Raw genomic sequence first — 14,117 nt, 5'->3', positions numbered from 1 at the left:
AAAAAATAATAAATATCCTGTAGCCTAAAAGAATACAACTTACTGCCTCATTAAATATTGCCAGCTAATATTTCAGAAGTATAATATGCTGAAGTTAATATTCAGGCTTTGAAAAAGGTGTATGTTTATTAACCAGACCTAGCCAAACTGCTGGTCTCATAATCCCTAAAGTAACTACTTTAAATATTATTTCTTGCTTATTCAATTTCGGCCTTTGTGGCTATGTCTTAAAACTTACAATGTATAGATTTTCTTAATGTTTGACTTAGATTGCATCCAACTTCTTTCATGGTCAGATAAGTGCTAATGGAAGGATGAGAACTAAGTAATAATGTTCTAAAAGACAATGTAATGAATAATGAGAGTGAGTCATTTGCCCTATGGTTTATGGAGAGGCCTAAATGCCATGGCAATAAAAATGTGTGTTATTATGGCCAAAAACAATGTGTCCCAATAAAATTCGGAAAAGATTAAAAATCTTCTGATGAGTGTTTGGCAAGGTAATAATAATCCAGATTATTATGTTGACTGTTATGAAGATAATATGTTCTCTACTAATTCTTTTTGTGTTTCAATAGCAGATTATGATGACCTTGGACCAAGAGCCAAGTGACTGAAAGAAAATTTCCCAGTTACATTCCTTTTTTTTATATTAAGAAAGGGGGAATATGTGGGAGGCCAACCTTATGGGTGACTGAGTTACACTCCCCAGTTGGGTGCTGAGGCGCTCAGTCACAGAAATGGGTGTGTCTTGCTACAGCCCCATGGGTGAAGCTATGCTCACCTGTTCATTTGTAATATAACCCCTTGCTCTGTTTAGGATAGAATCTTCCATGGAAGTGCCTTGTGTGTGTCCCCTCCTCTTACTGTGCCCTTGGGTGTGGCCTACCCAGGTGTGAGTCAACCTGCTGACAGTGGACATCATGAAGATAGACTCAGCCCCCTGAAACCTGACCCCTAGCCTCATTTGAATAGCTTCTCCTCAATAAAAGGGGTCAGCGCATGCTTGCTCGCTCTCTCTCTCTCTCTCTCTCTCTCTCTCTCTCTCTCTCTCTCTCTCTTTCTGCAGTCCTTTAAGGTCAGAGGAGCCGTCATAGCAACCCCCCAAAAAAAGGTATTTGTGTCTCTTGTGTTGTTATTTCATGCAGCCCAGTTATCCCAGTTTAACTGGAGTGACCCCTGAGCCTTTTAGTCATGAGAACAGAAACCCGGCACTCACCCATTGTTGGTGGGACTGCAGATTGGTACAACCACTCTGGAAAGCAGTATGGAGATTCCTTAGAAAACTTGAAATGGAAGCACCATTTGACCCAGCTATGCCACTTCTCGATTTATATTTAAAAGACTTAAAGATCAGCACACTACAGTGACTCAGCCACAAAAATATTTCTAGCAACTCAATTCACAATAGCTCAACTATGCAATCAGCCTACTTGTCCCCCACACACATACACACACACGGAGATTGAGGAGGGAAAAAAATAAAAGCCTATTGGAGTAGATAAAGGGAAATTATGAGAAGGGAGGGGAATGGTATAGGAAAGAGAGTAAACTGAATGGAACACATTTTTATGTTCATATATAACTACAGACCAGGGTAACTCCACATCATGTACAACTAAAAGACTAGGATCCTAATCAGAATAAGTTACACTCCATGTATGTATAATGTGTCCAAATATACTCTAGTGTCATTGAACACAGAGAAATGCAAATACTGAAATTACTCGAATTATCAGGACAAAAAAAAAAACAAAAGGGAATTTTGGGGATCTTGAGAGAGGAAAGATGTCTTAGAATCATACTGAAAATTCAATCAGAAACCACTTTTAAAAATTTTTTATTTTTTATTTGATTTTCTTGGTATGAAGGATTGAACCTATGGGCACTTAACCACTGATCCACATGCCCAGCTCTTCTTTATATTTTATTTAGAGACAAGATCTCACTGAGTTGCTTCAGGCCTCACTAAGTTGCCAAGGCTGGTTTGAAACTCGCCGTCCTCCTGTGCCAGCCTCCTGAGCTGCTGGGATGACAGGCATGAACTACTACACAAGCAAGAACAGAAAATTTGATAAAGAGTACCCATCAAATTGATAAGAATTTTCTCTTCAAACACCATAAAGAATGTGAAAACAGTCTCTAGACTGAAGCATTCCAAAATCTATGCATACATCAATATAACATGATTTTACTAATGAATGTTTTCCAAAGGTTATTGATATGTCCTGTGCAAATAACCCCATCTCTGAAATCTGGGGGATCTTAGAGTGTGTCTCCACTTGCTGCTCAGGTGACACAATCTGAGGCTAAAAGGGACCCTAAGAACTCTGCAGTCGCGTGTTCCTGCAAGAGCCCGGCAGGGGGCGCCCTTCCCACACACTCCACCCTTCTCCTGCAGGATTTTTTTAATTGGAGGAGGAATGATGGGGTCTGACTCTCCGTGGTTTGTGGAGAGCCTGAAGCATCATGCCAAATGACAATGTCTATGTTACCATTGCCAAGTGCAAGGCTTCCCAATAAAATCGAGAAAAGATGAAGAATCTTCTGGTGAGTGTTTGGCAGAATAATAATAATAACAACAACAACAACAACAACAACAACCTGGATCTTCCAAGTTGGTTATGTCCTAGAGATAGTATGTTTTCTACTAATGCCTTCTGTGTTTTAATAGTAGATAATGATGACCTCGGACCAAGAATCCAGTGACTGAAAGATACAGTTTCCCAATCGCCTTCAAATATTAAGGAAGAGGAAATATGTGGGGAGCCACTCTGAATGACGCCCCCGGGTTCCAGTCCTGAAGCAAGAGGCTCTGACCGATCACTACATCAATCCCTGAAACTATCTCTCTCATTCTTTCTTGTTCTCTCTTTCTGTGAACCCTTAAGGTCAGAGGAGACATCATAGAACCCAAAGGAAAAGGTATCAGGAAGCCAGGAGGGAGATCTGGGGCAAAGATGGGACTAGTTTGCTCATTACATTTCCTGATCTGGGTCTCAGGTGCGTAGAGTTGGACATTGTTTTTATTTATTTATTTTTCTGATTACCTCTACCTTTGGATAGGATCACTCAGTCAATTCTCATATAATGTCACTGTTAATGTCATTAGTTTTATATCTGCCCTTTTACATTCTATTTTCTTATGTCTTTTTGGAGGAAGGGTGGGGACTGGGGATTGCATGCAGGGGCACTCAACTACTGAGCCCAATCCCCAGCCCTATTTTGTATTTTATTTAGAGAAAGGGTCTCGCCAAATTGCTTAGGACCTTACCATGGCTGAGGCTGGCTTTGAACTCATGGTCCTCCTGCCTCAGCCTCACAAGCTGCTGTGACTTGAAGTGTGCCCCGTCATGCTCAGCCCTCTGAACTACATGCCCTGAACTTCATCTCTATTGCAAGTTTTATTTTAAGACAGAGTGAAGCTAAATTGCAGAGGCTGGTCTAGCAGGTTACTGATCTATTTTTGTTGTTGTTGTTTGTTTTGTTTTGCTGTTTGTTAATGAAGGTTTCTGATTTTTTTTTATTTTAGAGAGAATGAACTCATTATAGAGCTGGGACCTCCTGAGAAACTGAGGCAGTGACAAGACCCCCTTGAACCCTTGATTTTTGCAATCACATCAGAAAGTTTTCAGACATGTTGCCCTGTAACAGGCATGAAGTTTTTGAAGAGAAAGGGGACATTCTCAAGGGCGAGAGAGGGTCCTCTCAGACAGCAGAGAGACCCTGTGCCACTTCTGCACTCTAGTTTTATTGGAGTCCCTGAGAAGTTTCCAGAGAGTCCTGCCCAGGTGCACTTTTGGACTTTTGACAGCAGGGTGACATCATACTTTCAAGTCTGGAGGGTCATGGCAACTCTATGTCACCTTGGCCCATGCTGAGCCATTCTAATTAGATTCTTATCCAAAGAATTATCCTTTCTTCCAAAATCTGGTCTGTGGAAAGAGTCACAAAGTCTGTCCCCGCATGGTCACTTGGGTTCCTCTTAGGGGGTTTCCTGCCTGCATTTCTCATGCAGATCACAGGCAGTTGGCTGAGGAATGTGACATCTCCTGTCCACTTGGGCCAGGCAGAGTTGCAGGTAAATTGCTTTTTGGAAATCATGCATTTGCAGGTCAGCACAGTGAGCCCATTTTACAGGATTATTCTCTTAACCGTCTATTCCCACCATTCTTGCCTGTGTCCCCTAAAAGACTAAGAGAAACAGGTACAGAAAAAGCACAGCTTTTGCTGACAGTGTGACAGGATGGAACATCTGGGCGAGTAGGCAAGTTGCAGTAAGCATTCTATCCTCTAGTTCACAAGGGTCCCCACTTCCCACCCTAGTTCCTCTTTGGCAGAGTACTATGGGGTGCACCAACTTCCAGATCTTCACCTGGGTTTCCCTGTGTCCCACTGGGCTGTTTAAAGAAGCATGCTGCAGGGCAGAGTGGCCCATGCCTGAAATCCCAGTGGATTGGGAGGTTAATGCAGGAAAACTGCAAGTTGGAAGCCAGCCTCTGCAGCTTAGGGAGGCCCTAAGCCACTTAGCCAGACCCTGTGTCAAAGTCAAAAAGATCTGGAAGTTTGGATCAGTGATTAGGAAGCGCTCAGTTAAATCCCTGGTATCAAAACCCCCACATATTTTCATATAAAGCAGTACACCCTTAGTTGTCCCCAACTCTCTTTGTCCTTTTGTGCCAGGAAAGTCTTCTTGGATTGGGTGCATGTTGGACCTAGTCACTTTTGACTTTACGTAAATCAACACTGTTTCTTTCTCTCTTGGTCAGGGTGACCCCTCCCCTACCTGCTGTGTGGGTCCAGGGTGGTTCAGGTGCATGGACTCGGGATCTGCCACATGGACAGTCTGGGGCTGTACACGTGACTCTCCATTTTGCTCTACTTGCCCTCAGGCTGCCTTTCTTATGTCTCAATTGTACATTTAAAGCAAAATACTATATTCTCATACTCAGCCATGTTTGGTATTTGATTTAGAGTCAGGCTCTCATTGAGTTGCTTATCACCTCATTTTTGCTGATGGCTAGATTCAAACTAGCAATCCTCCTGTCTCAGCCTCCTGAGCCTCTGGGATTACAAACACGAACAACCATGCTTGGCCTCACCCTCTGATTTGTCAACTTCTTCATTGGATTGATAGTAGGTTGGAGTCACCATCTGGAGTTATTCTCTCAGGCCCATTACAGTTATGCTCACATCCACCTTCTTTGAACCAAAATAAAAGGGATGCTCAGTGGCACAGTCCCCCTGCCCTCGATTCAATCTCTACCATGGGGGACAATAAAGGCACCTGGAATTCAATTCTCAGCCCTGGCAGCTATATGTTCACTTTTCCACACATTGTGGGATTACGACTTTTTACACAATAGCCCCCCCCTTGGCCTTGGGCAATATTGTTAGGTAGAATGAACTTGGGCCAGTAAGCAGGATGTGATAGACTTCACAAAGCCCAACTTAAGAGTAGAGAATAAAGTTGTACTTAATTTCCAAGAGGGGGATAGACATGACAGCTAGTATTGGCCTCAAGTGGCAATTTTTTATGGTTTATATGCAGGGTTAATAGGCCCAGCTGAGAAGGGTTTTGGTTTCTTTCTGATTTGACTATCAGTTTAAACCCAGGATGCTGAGAGTGCTGGGTCAGCTCCTGGGGGTATGTTGCTTCCTAGGGCTTGTGGCTTTTCTTGAAGACCTTGACATGGAAAGAATACACTGGAGGGGGTCTTTTTCCTGACAAAGTGAGGTCAGTCTTTGCAATAGAGTGACATGTGTCAAGGGGGCAAGTGAGTGTGAGCTCACAGACAAGTTATAAGACCACAGATGCCTGAAGCTTAAATCCTACAGATAATACTGAATCCTAGATACAAGTTCCTCTATCCATGCATGCCTATGATTACCCTTTCTATAAAATCTCAAAGTCCTTCTCAGCATCTGAAGACAGGGTAAGGACAGGGTTTCCTTGTCTTCCTGGTGTAGCTGCACTGGTCAAAGTTTCTTTCCTGCTTTGCATTATAACCTTTTCTGTTTGGTTTTGGGTGAACACCTGACCAGATCTGTGGGGTCATCAGAGTCACATCTCTGCAGAAGGCTTCCTAACAGTCGAAGTGGAACATCTACACTAAGCCCAAAGCACCCATTTTATTTCCATGGCACATTGCTGCCCTAGAGGATCGCCCTACTTCCTCCCCCACCTTTTCTGCTGGAAATGGAACCTTGAGCATCAGAGCAAACCCCAATTGCTTCCTTTCATAGATCAGGAGCCTCCTGAAAGCAACAGAGGCCAGGAGGTGAGAAGAATTACTAAATAGTTTTCATTTTTAGATATTATATATGGGTCATATATATGGTATCTTTAAATAGTGTTTTAAATTTTTGAGACCCGTGTCTTTCTACTTCGCTTGAGGTTGCGCATCAGCTGGGGGAAAAAATATATATATATATTTTATAGATATATTATATATATAATATATATTATATATAAAATATATATTTTATAGATATATTATATATATATTATATATTATATATAAAATATATATTTTATAGATATATAAAATATAAATATATTATACGAAATACCTGTTTTATATATAGAATATTATATAAAATACATGTTTTATATATAAAATATATAATATGTACTATATATTTTATAAAAAATATATATAATATATATTTTATATATACAAAATATATATTAAATATATATATTATATATATAATATATAATAAAATATCATTCTTTTTTTTTTAAGGTACTGGGGAATGAACCCAATGGAGCTTGACCCCGTCCTCTGAGCTCCATCCCCACCTTTTCATTTTATTTTAAGACTGGGTCTCACTGTTTGCAGATGCTGACCTGACCTTAGGCTCCTTCAGCCTCATCCTCCTGGAGAAGCTGTGCTTTGTTTTTGTGTTAAGGTTAAACCCAGGGCCTTGCCATGCTCAGAAAGCACTCTATGGCTGAAGCCTAGCTCAGCAGCAGGTGTCACCTCTGTCCCAGAGCCTAAGCCAAAGCTTCCCACCTGGATTCCTTTTCATCACAGCCGGGAAGCTTCACCTGAAAGGGGCTGGGGCCAAGAATCTGTCACTCTACCTAATTTCAGCCAGTGATTGGATGATGTTAGCTGTCAATCACGATCCAGAGGCGGGCTTGGAGGCCATACATCCGGGTTGTTGGGGGGGAACTGTCCAATCAGTGCGCAGAGGCAGGGGAAGGGCGGGCTTCCGCAACCTCCCGGCTTTTCTTCCTCACCGAGTGGGCTACTCCTGCTCCAAGCCCCTTGTTCTCTACTCCTGGGACCCAGGTGACTCTGCGCTGCCCGTGTTCCCGGAGATCTTGGGTGCCCAGAGGTCACCAGAGAAGCCAAAAATGGTGAGTTCACTGAAGGTTGGCGGTCAGCACCTGCCTCAGGGCGGCGCGCGGGTGAGGTGCCGAGTGCCCCGGAGTTCCCGCTGTTGGGTGGCCCTTGGCTTCGTCCCCTGTTCCCTGGGTTTTGAAGGGTGGCTCAGGTCCCAGGTGTCCCCTTTGCTCCCTACCGGTGGCCCGCACTTACTTTTCCCAACGTGTAGGAAGCAGGGCCACAAATGCACCTTCCTTCTCCCAGTGGAGCTCAACCCAGTGGAGGTTCTCCAAATTGTAGGCGCCTCTTGCCTTCTAAAAGGCCACCTCCCTCCACCTCACTGCTCGGTCAGACATTCTTCTTCCCACTCGTTTCAAATGGACACCTTCTGGTAATTGTCATTATCGCTTAGTGAAATATTGGAAAGAATCAATCAATCTCCCTTACCCCCTCCCTTTCCTTTCCCTTCCTCCCTCCCTTCCTCCCTCCCTTCCTCCCTTCCTCCCTCCCTTCCTTTCTCCCTTCCTCCCTCCCTTTCTCCCTTCCTCCCTTCCCCGTGTTTTGGAATCTAGGCTGGCCTCCAACTTCTGATCCTCCTGCTTCATCCTCCCATGTATCTGGGATTACAGCCCTGTGCCAATGTCCCTGGCAAGAAGAACACTTTTGAAAGCATTTGTTTTCTATTTGTGAATATTATCCTTAAGGGGAAAGAATGCTCACTTAACACTTCCTTGTGTTTGGTCAAAATAACTGCTTTAAAGGAAATAAGGAGGTTGTTTATAGATCCCAGGGATATAGAATTCTGGGCTACATGACTAGAGTATAACTGCTCCCTTTTCTGATAGTCCATGATGTAGAGTCACACCAGTCCTATAGTTCGGTAAGCACACAGGGTAATAATGATGTAGGGACAAAGGAGACATGGCACTGAAGAGAGCTGCAGCCAGTATCAGAGGGCAATGCTTTTGCTTATTCAATCCATCCATCTCCTGAACCCCGAGTTCAAGTGGTTTCAGAATTTTATACCCAGTATGTAAGGGGAGGGGTTCAGAAGTTCACATTGTAATACTGGGACCCCCCAAAGAACTCTCAGACCACACAGTCTCATTCCAGTTAAGCCTTTATTGCTGGCCAGTGGCAGACACTCTGCTCTCAAAAGAATGAGATGATCAGGTGGTGCCCCTGCCTTCAATTGGCTCCATATTTAAGCACAAAAACCACAAAAGGGAAGATTGGGGGTTCAGGCAATGTAAGCAATCCTGAAAGTAGTGGTCAGTTAGTCTCCAGTTGGTCCCATAGATCATTCTGTGTTCCTGGGGGAATTTTCATGAACAAAAGAATACAAATGGCCTCAGTCATGAGCTTTTTGAGTGTCATGGCTGAGTTCACAAAGCAGAGTCACCAGTCAAGTTGTCACATCACACACATAAAAGCAGGTTTTTCTTTCTCTGTTCTGGCCAAGTTAACCCTTCAAGGACAGCACCTGAGGAGGGGAGAGCTTCTTCTCCCCTTTCTTTCCTCCCCCACCAGCTGTTACCATGGAGCCCAGTTGGTGACTTGTCTGTGAAGCCCAGGCAACACAAAAATAGGAAGTTTATCTTCACTTTTTTTGTGGACACTCTTTTTTTGACAGTCCTAAAATTAACCATGGTGAAGATTTCTGGAGAAACCCATTTAAAATTTTCTGTGAAAAAAGGTATTGCCACTATAATAATGTCTGATTCCTTTACTGTCCTTCCTTCCCAGCTCTTTTCAGTATGATTTTCAGAAGGGATCTGGCTATGGTGCCTAGCCTGAAAGTTGTGATCCTCCTGCCTCAGCTTCCCAATCTGTTGGGATTAAAGGCATCAACAATCCTAGCTACAGAAAATAGTTCATTTTAACCCAGATATTAATTATCATACTAAGGGACATGGATTTTAGTTACCATGAATGATGTGTGTGACCCTGCTTGGAAGAGATTACATCCATCCATTCATCTTTTCTTTCTTTCTTTCTTTCTTTCTTTCTTTCTTTCTTTCTTTCTTTCTTTCTTTCTTTCTTTCTTTTTTCTTTCTTTTTTTTCTTTCTTTCTTTCTTTCTTTCTTTCTTTCTTTTTTTCTTTCTTTCTTCTTTCTTTCTTTCTTTCTTTCTTTCTTTCTCCTTTCTTTCTTTCTTTCTTTCTTTCTTTCTTCTTTATTTTCTTTCTTCCTTTCATTCTTTTTTTTTTCTTTTTAATATACCAGGGATTGAACCCAGGGGAACTTAAACCCTGAGCCACATTTCCAGCTCTATTTATATTATATTTTCAGACATGATGTCACTAAGTTCCTGATGGTCTCACTAAGTTGCTGAGTCTGACTTTGAATTTAGCAATCCTCCTATCTTAGCCTCTCAAGCTGTTGGGATTATAGTTGTGTGCCAGTGTGCCTGGCCTCCATGAACTTTTATAAAAGAAACTGTGTATCACTGCATTAACCAATTGCATTGGTAGGAACATTAGATTAGTGGGGTACAAAAAAAATTAAAAAAAATTTCTTCAGTATGTCTGTTACTGCACTCTGAGCTTTGGTAGATTTTGGAGACGTCTGGTAAGGTCAGTGATATATTCTGAGAAGTTTTGAGATTTTGGTCTGATACAGAAATTAAGATGATTGGCTATTAAAAGGCTTAAAATAGCCCAAGATAATGTTTGATCTCTATGCAGAACCCTGCCTTTCCACCCTCATGGTGGTCTAGTAAGCCAAAGTCAAGTACTCTGAAGGTTCTTTGATGTAGATGCAACAGTATAGAGAACTTGAGTTCACAGCTATAAAAGTCTTGTGCTTCTCCTTTTATGTTCCTTAGGTGTAGACACCATGTCAGATTTCTTGGGCAGAGGTTCCCTTTGGACACCTCCCAGAGTCCCATTTCCTCAGCCACTGTCCTCTCCTGGAGCTGCCACAGAGTGCCCACAGCTGCCCTGAGCCTTGCAGAGTGAACAAAATTTCAGGCCCTGGGTCAGCTCCTCCTAGAGGGAAGCCTGAGGTGTGGGGTGCAGCCTCTCAGGGAAGCTGCTGGGGGCCCTGGGCTGAGGAATCTCCTGGAAAAGGCCTCATCTAAACAGCTACTTCCTTGGGACCTTGTTTTTCCCAAGCTCTGTTACCATTCCCTGGAAACAGGTGGATAGTCAGCCTGTGGATGCTGGTGCTGAGGGGCCAGGTGAGCAGTGACTCCTGCCCTTTTAGTCTCTCACAATGTGAAGGAGCAAAACCTCTCCCAGAGCATAAGGACCACCCACCCCAGTGCAGAGCTGTACAAACCTGAAAAGCCTTATAGACTGGGGTCATGGTCCAGGTGCCTGGGAGTGTGATCCTGGATGCTTTCCATGAGGAAGACCAGGAGGAAGCAGGTCCTGCAGTCAGGGACCTTCCCTGCCCCTTGAGCCTGACACATCTGTGCTCCCTCAGCACCAAAGCTTTCTGTGTATCACTTTGAAATGATGTGATCACTTATCTGAGGCCCAGGTTTATTTATTCAGAGCCAAATGGGATGGACTATTATTAAAGAGGCAAGAGAGAGGTGGGTTAAAGTCCACCTTTTTTTGTTGTTGTTAAAAATCCCAACTTACAGCCAGCCAGATACAGCGGTGCACACCTGTGATCTTTCCTGCTCCAGAGGCTGAGACAGGAGTGTTGCAAATTTGAGGACAGCCTTAGCAACTTAGCTGGGCCTTATGCAACCTGGTGAGATGGCGTCTCAAAATAAAATATAAAAATGACTGGGGATGTGGCTCAGTAGTAAAATATCTCTGGGTTTAATCTTGGGGGCATCAAAGAAAAAAAAAAAAAAAGAAAACATCTAATTACCTAATTACCTTTTGCTACCCCTGAGTATGTATAGAAAGTTTGTAAGATTCAGATTTGTCTTTTCAGTGGTTTCAAATTGAAATCCCACCCTAGATTCCAAAATACCATGTAAGATACAGAGAAACTCTGTCTTGCATTATTGCTGCAGAATTTGAGTCCAATTCTACCAAAAATAGTGGTGAATAAATTTATGAATGTGATTTCATGAAAACTAGTATCTGTTCTTCACAAGGTGATGATTTTGACAAAGGATGACAGTTTTTCACTGTTGTTGTCTGGACTTGGCAGGTTCATGTTAACTGTGTGGTTTTTTTGTTATCAGGAATGGAACCCAGAGGTGCTGAACCACCAGCCCCTTTTAGATTCTTTGTTTTGAGACAGAGTTTTGCTATTTCGCTTAGGGCCCCAGACTCCTGAACTGCTGGGGTTACAGGTGTGCACCATCACACCCATCTTCATTGTAAATTTTAAGGACAATTTTGGCAATACCTTGAATACACAACTGTAATCATTTAATCACTGAATGTCAGTGAAGGAGTAAATGACACCTGTTTTCTGCAAAGAAGAGACCCATGTGTCTAAATAAGGGTGCTGATCCCCTCATCATGTCACCTAATTCCTGTTTCCCTCCAAATGCCTCCTCATAGGGCCACCCCTTTTGGAGCTAGCCTTTTAGCTTATGAAAGTTGGGAGTAACATAAATGCTCTCTCTATTCTCTCTGTCATGTACAACATTTTGGCTGGTCTTAGATACAGTTTACTATTTCCAGTTTTTTGAAAAGTATTATTTCTTGTTGCTGTAGTTGGACACAATACCTATTTATTTATTTTTATGTGGTGCTGAGGATCCAACCTAGGGCCTCTCATGTGCTAGGCAAGCACTCTACTGCTGAGCCAGAATCCCAACCCTAGTATTTTCAATTTTAGATATAGTTTTTCTTGAAGTTCACTTCCAAAATACAGTAAACCATGCCCTAAATTTCACAGAATTTACTGAAAAGCTCAGTGAGAGTTTAGATCATGGAAACATTCAGTCTTCTTTGTGAGAAAGTGTAGTGTCTTTCCACTGATTTGTTGTGTTTTTATGCCTCTAATTGTGTACCTTTTGTTTCGTAATCATTTTTATCTCTCATTACATGTATTTTACCAAGCTACTCTCCAGCCCAAGAGAATTAGTATTGTAGACTGTTGTTTATTTATTTGCTTCCTCATTGAGTGCTGGGAATTGATGCCATGGACATGCTCATGCTTAGTTATCTTCCAGAAATAAATTTCAATTTGTGAGCAACTTTCTGGAGGTGGGCAAGTGTTTTACTGTGGAATAAACCTACAGGCACTTGACCACTGAGCACATCCTCAGCTATTCTTCTTATTTATTTTTTCTTTTTTTTTTTCAATATTTTGTATAGTTGTAGATGGATAGAATACCTTTACTTTATTTATTTTTCTGTGCTGAGGATCATACCCAGGGCCTCACACATGTTAGCAAGTGTTCTGAAGTCAGCTATAGTCCCAGGCCCCCTTTTTATTTTTGATGAAGACCAATCTCACCAAATTTCTGAGGGTCTTGCTATGTTGCTGAGACAGGCTTCAAACTTTTGCCATTTCCCTGCCTTGACCTCCCTAGTGGCTAAAATTACAGATGCACAATACTACACTAGCAGTTGGAATGAGTTTTGAAGACTTATCATCCAATTTCTTTCCAGATGAAAATCAGTTTTCTTGCTTTTGTTCATACTTTTGAAATTTTTAACTCTGACTCTTTCTCTTTGCTTTATTTTTTGCATTATTATGAAAAAGGTATTTAGCATATAATATTGTTTCTTATATATACATTTTTAAAACTTCATAGCTTGGTAGTTTATTTACTTCTTTATTAGATAAACTTTGTTTTTATGAGCAATTTTAGGTTTACATAGTTCATTAGTCAGTGTTCTCTAGAGGAAAAGTATCAAGAGGAAGTATGATTATCAAACGGGATTCATTAGATTGGCCTACTTGACCCGAAGGTGGATGTCTACAGTGGCCATCTGCAGGCTGGAGAGCTTGAGAAGTAGTAGCTGCAGAGTCCCAGAGGCTGAAGCCTCAGAACAAGGGGGAACAATGGTGCTGCCTTAGTCCAGACCAAAGATTCTGGAAACTCACTAGAGAATCACTTTGGGAGAGTGAAGAATTTTGTCCCACCCAAGACACCGTTCTATTGGATGGTGCTGCCTAGCTTAAGGAGGTCCTCCAGTTTGGCTCACTATCCCATATGCCAATCATTTGTAGACATACCCTCAAGCTCATTAATCATCGGCATGTTTTAATCCAATCAAGATGACAATTAAATGTGCCATTACACATAGTATCGAATACCCCTCCTCTCCAGCTGATAGTCGCCACTGTTTTAAACATATTGCATTGGTGTAGGCTGTTTGTTAGTTATTAAACCAGTGTTGAACATTTGATAAAGAGAATGGATGAAGCAACATGTTAGGATAAGCCAAAGTTCATCCTTTACCTTAGGGCTCCTCGTCTGTGTGATGTGATTGTGTGTTTCACGTCTTATACAAGATAATGTCATACAGAAGAGTTTCACTGCTCTGGGAATCCAGTGTTCCACCGGTTCATCACTCCTCCTCATTCCTTCCTCCCTCTCTGTTCCCTAAGTCCCTGTCACCCATCAGTTCTGCTAGTGCATCTATAATATTGTCTTTTCCGGAATGTTCTTGACTTGGACTCTTACTGCACTTGGCCATTTCAAACTGGCTTCTCACACTTACCAGTCTGCCTTTAAGGGTGCTGTATCTTTCCAGGCTGCAGAGCTCATTTTCTGGGTGATGCACTTTGGTGTGGTTAAACTTCAGCTTGTCCACTCAGTATTGAAAGGTGCATCTTCCTTGCATCTAGTTTTGGGAAGTTCTGGATTTGGCTGCTGTAGTCACTGCAGTGAGGGTTCCTGTGCCCATAA

The 14,117-nt window shown here is 42.2% G+C and overlaps 1 long non-coding RNA gene across 1 annotated transcript in view; it reads left to right on the top strand.

The window, feature by feature from the left end:
- The first annotated feature begins 7,206 nt into the window (after positions 1-7,206).
- Positions 7,207-14,117, top strand: part of LOC144371490 (uncharacterized) — a 37,697-nt gene continuing 30,786 nt past the window's right edge. The window contains exon 1 of the long non-coding RNA XR_013431462.1: positions 7,207-7,369. This is a non-coding gene — a long non-coding RNA (uncharacterized LOC144371490). The remainder of the gene's footprint in view (positions 7,370-14,117) is intronic.

The sequence above is a fragment of the Ictidomys tridecemlineatus genome, chromosome 16, assembly GCF_052094955.1.
Source record: "Ictidomys tridecemlineatus isolate mIctTri1 chromosome 16, mIctTri1.hap1, whole genome shotgun sequence".
Classification (NCBI taxonomy): domain Eukaryota; kingdom Metazoa; phylum Chordata; class Mammalia; order Rodentia; family Sciuridae; genus Ictidomys; species Ictidomys tridecemlineatus.
The sequence above is the reverse complement of the archived record's forward strand: the minus strand, read 5'-3'. Positions and strand labels throughout refer to the sequence as shown.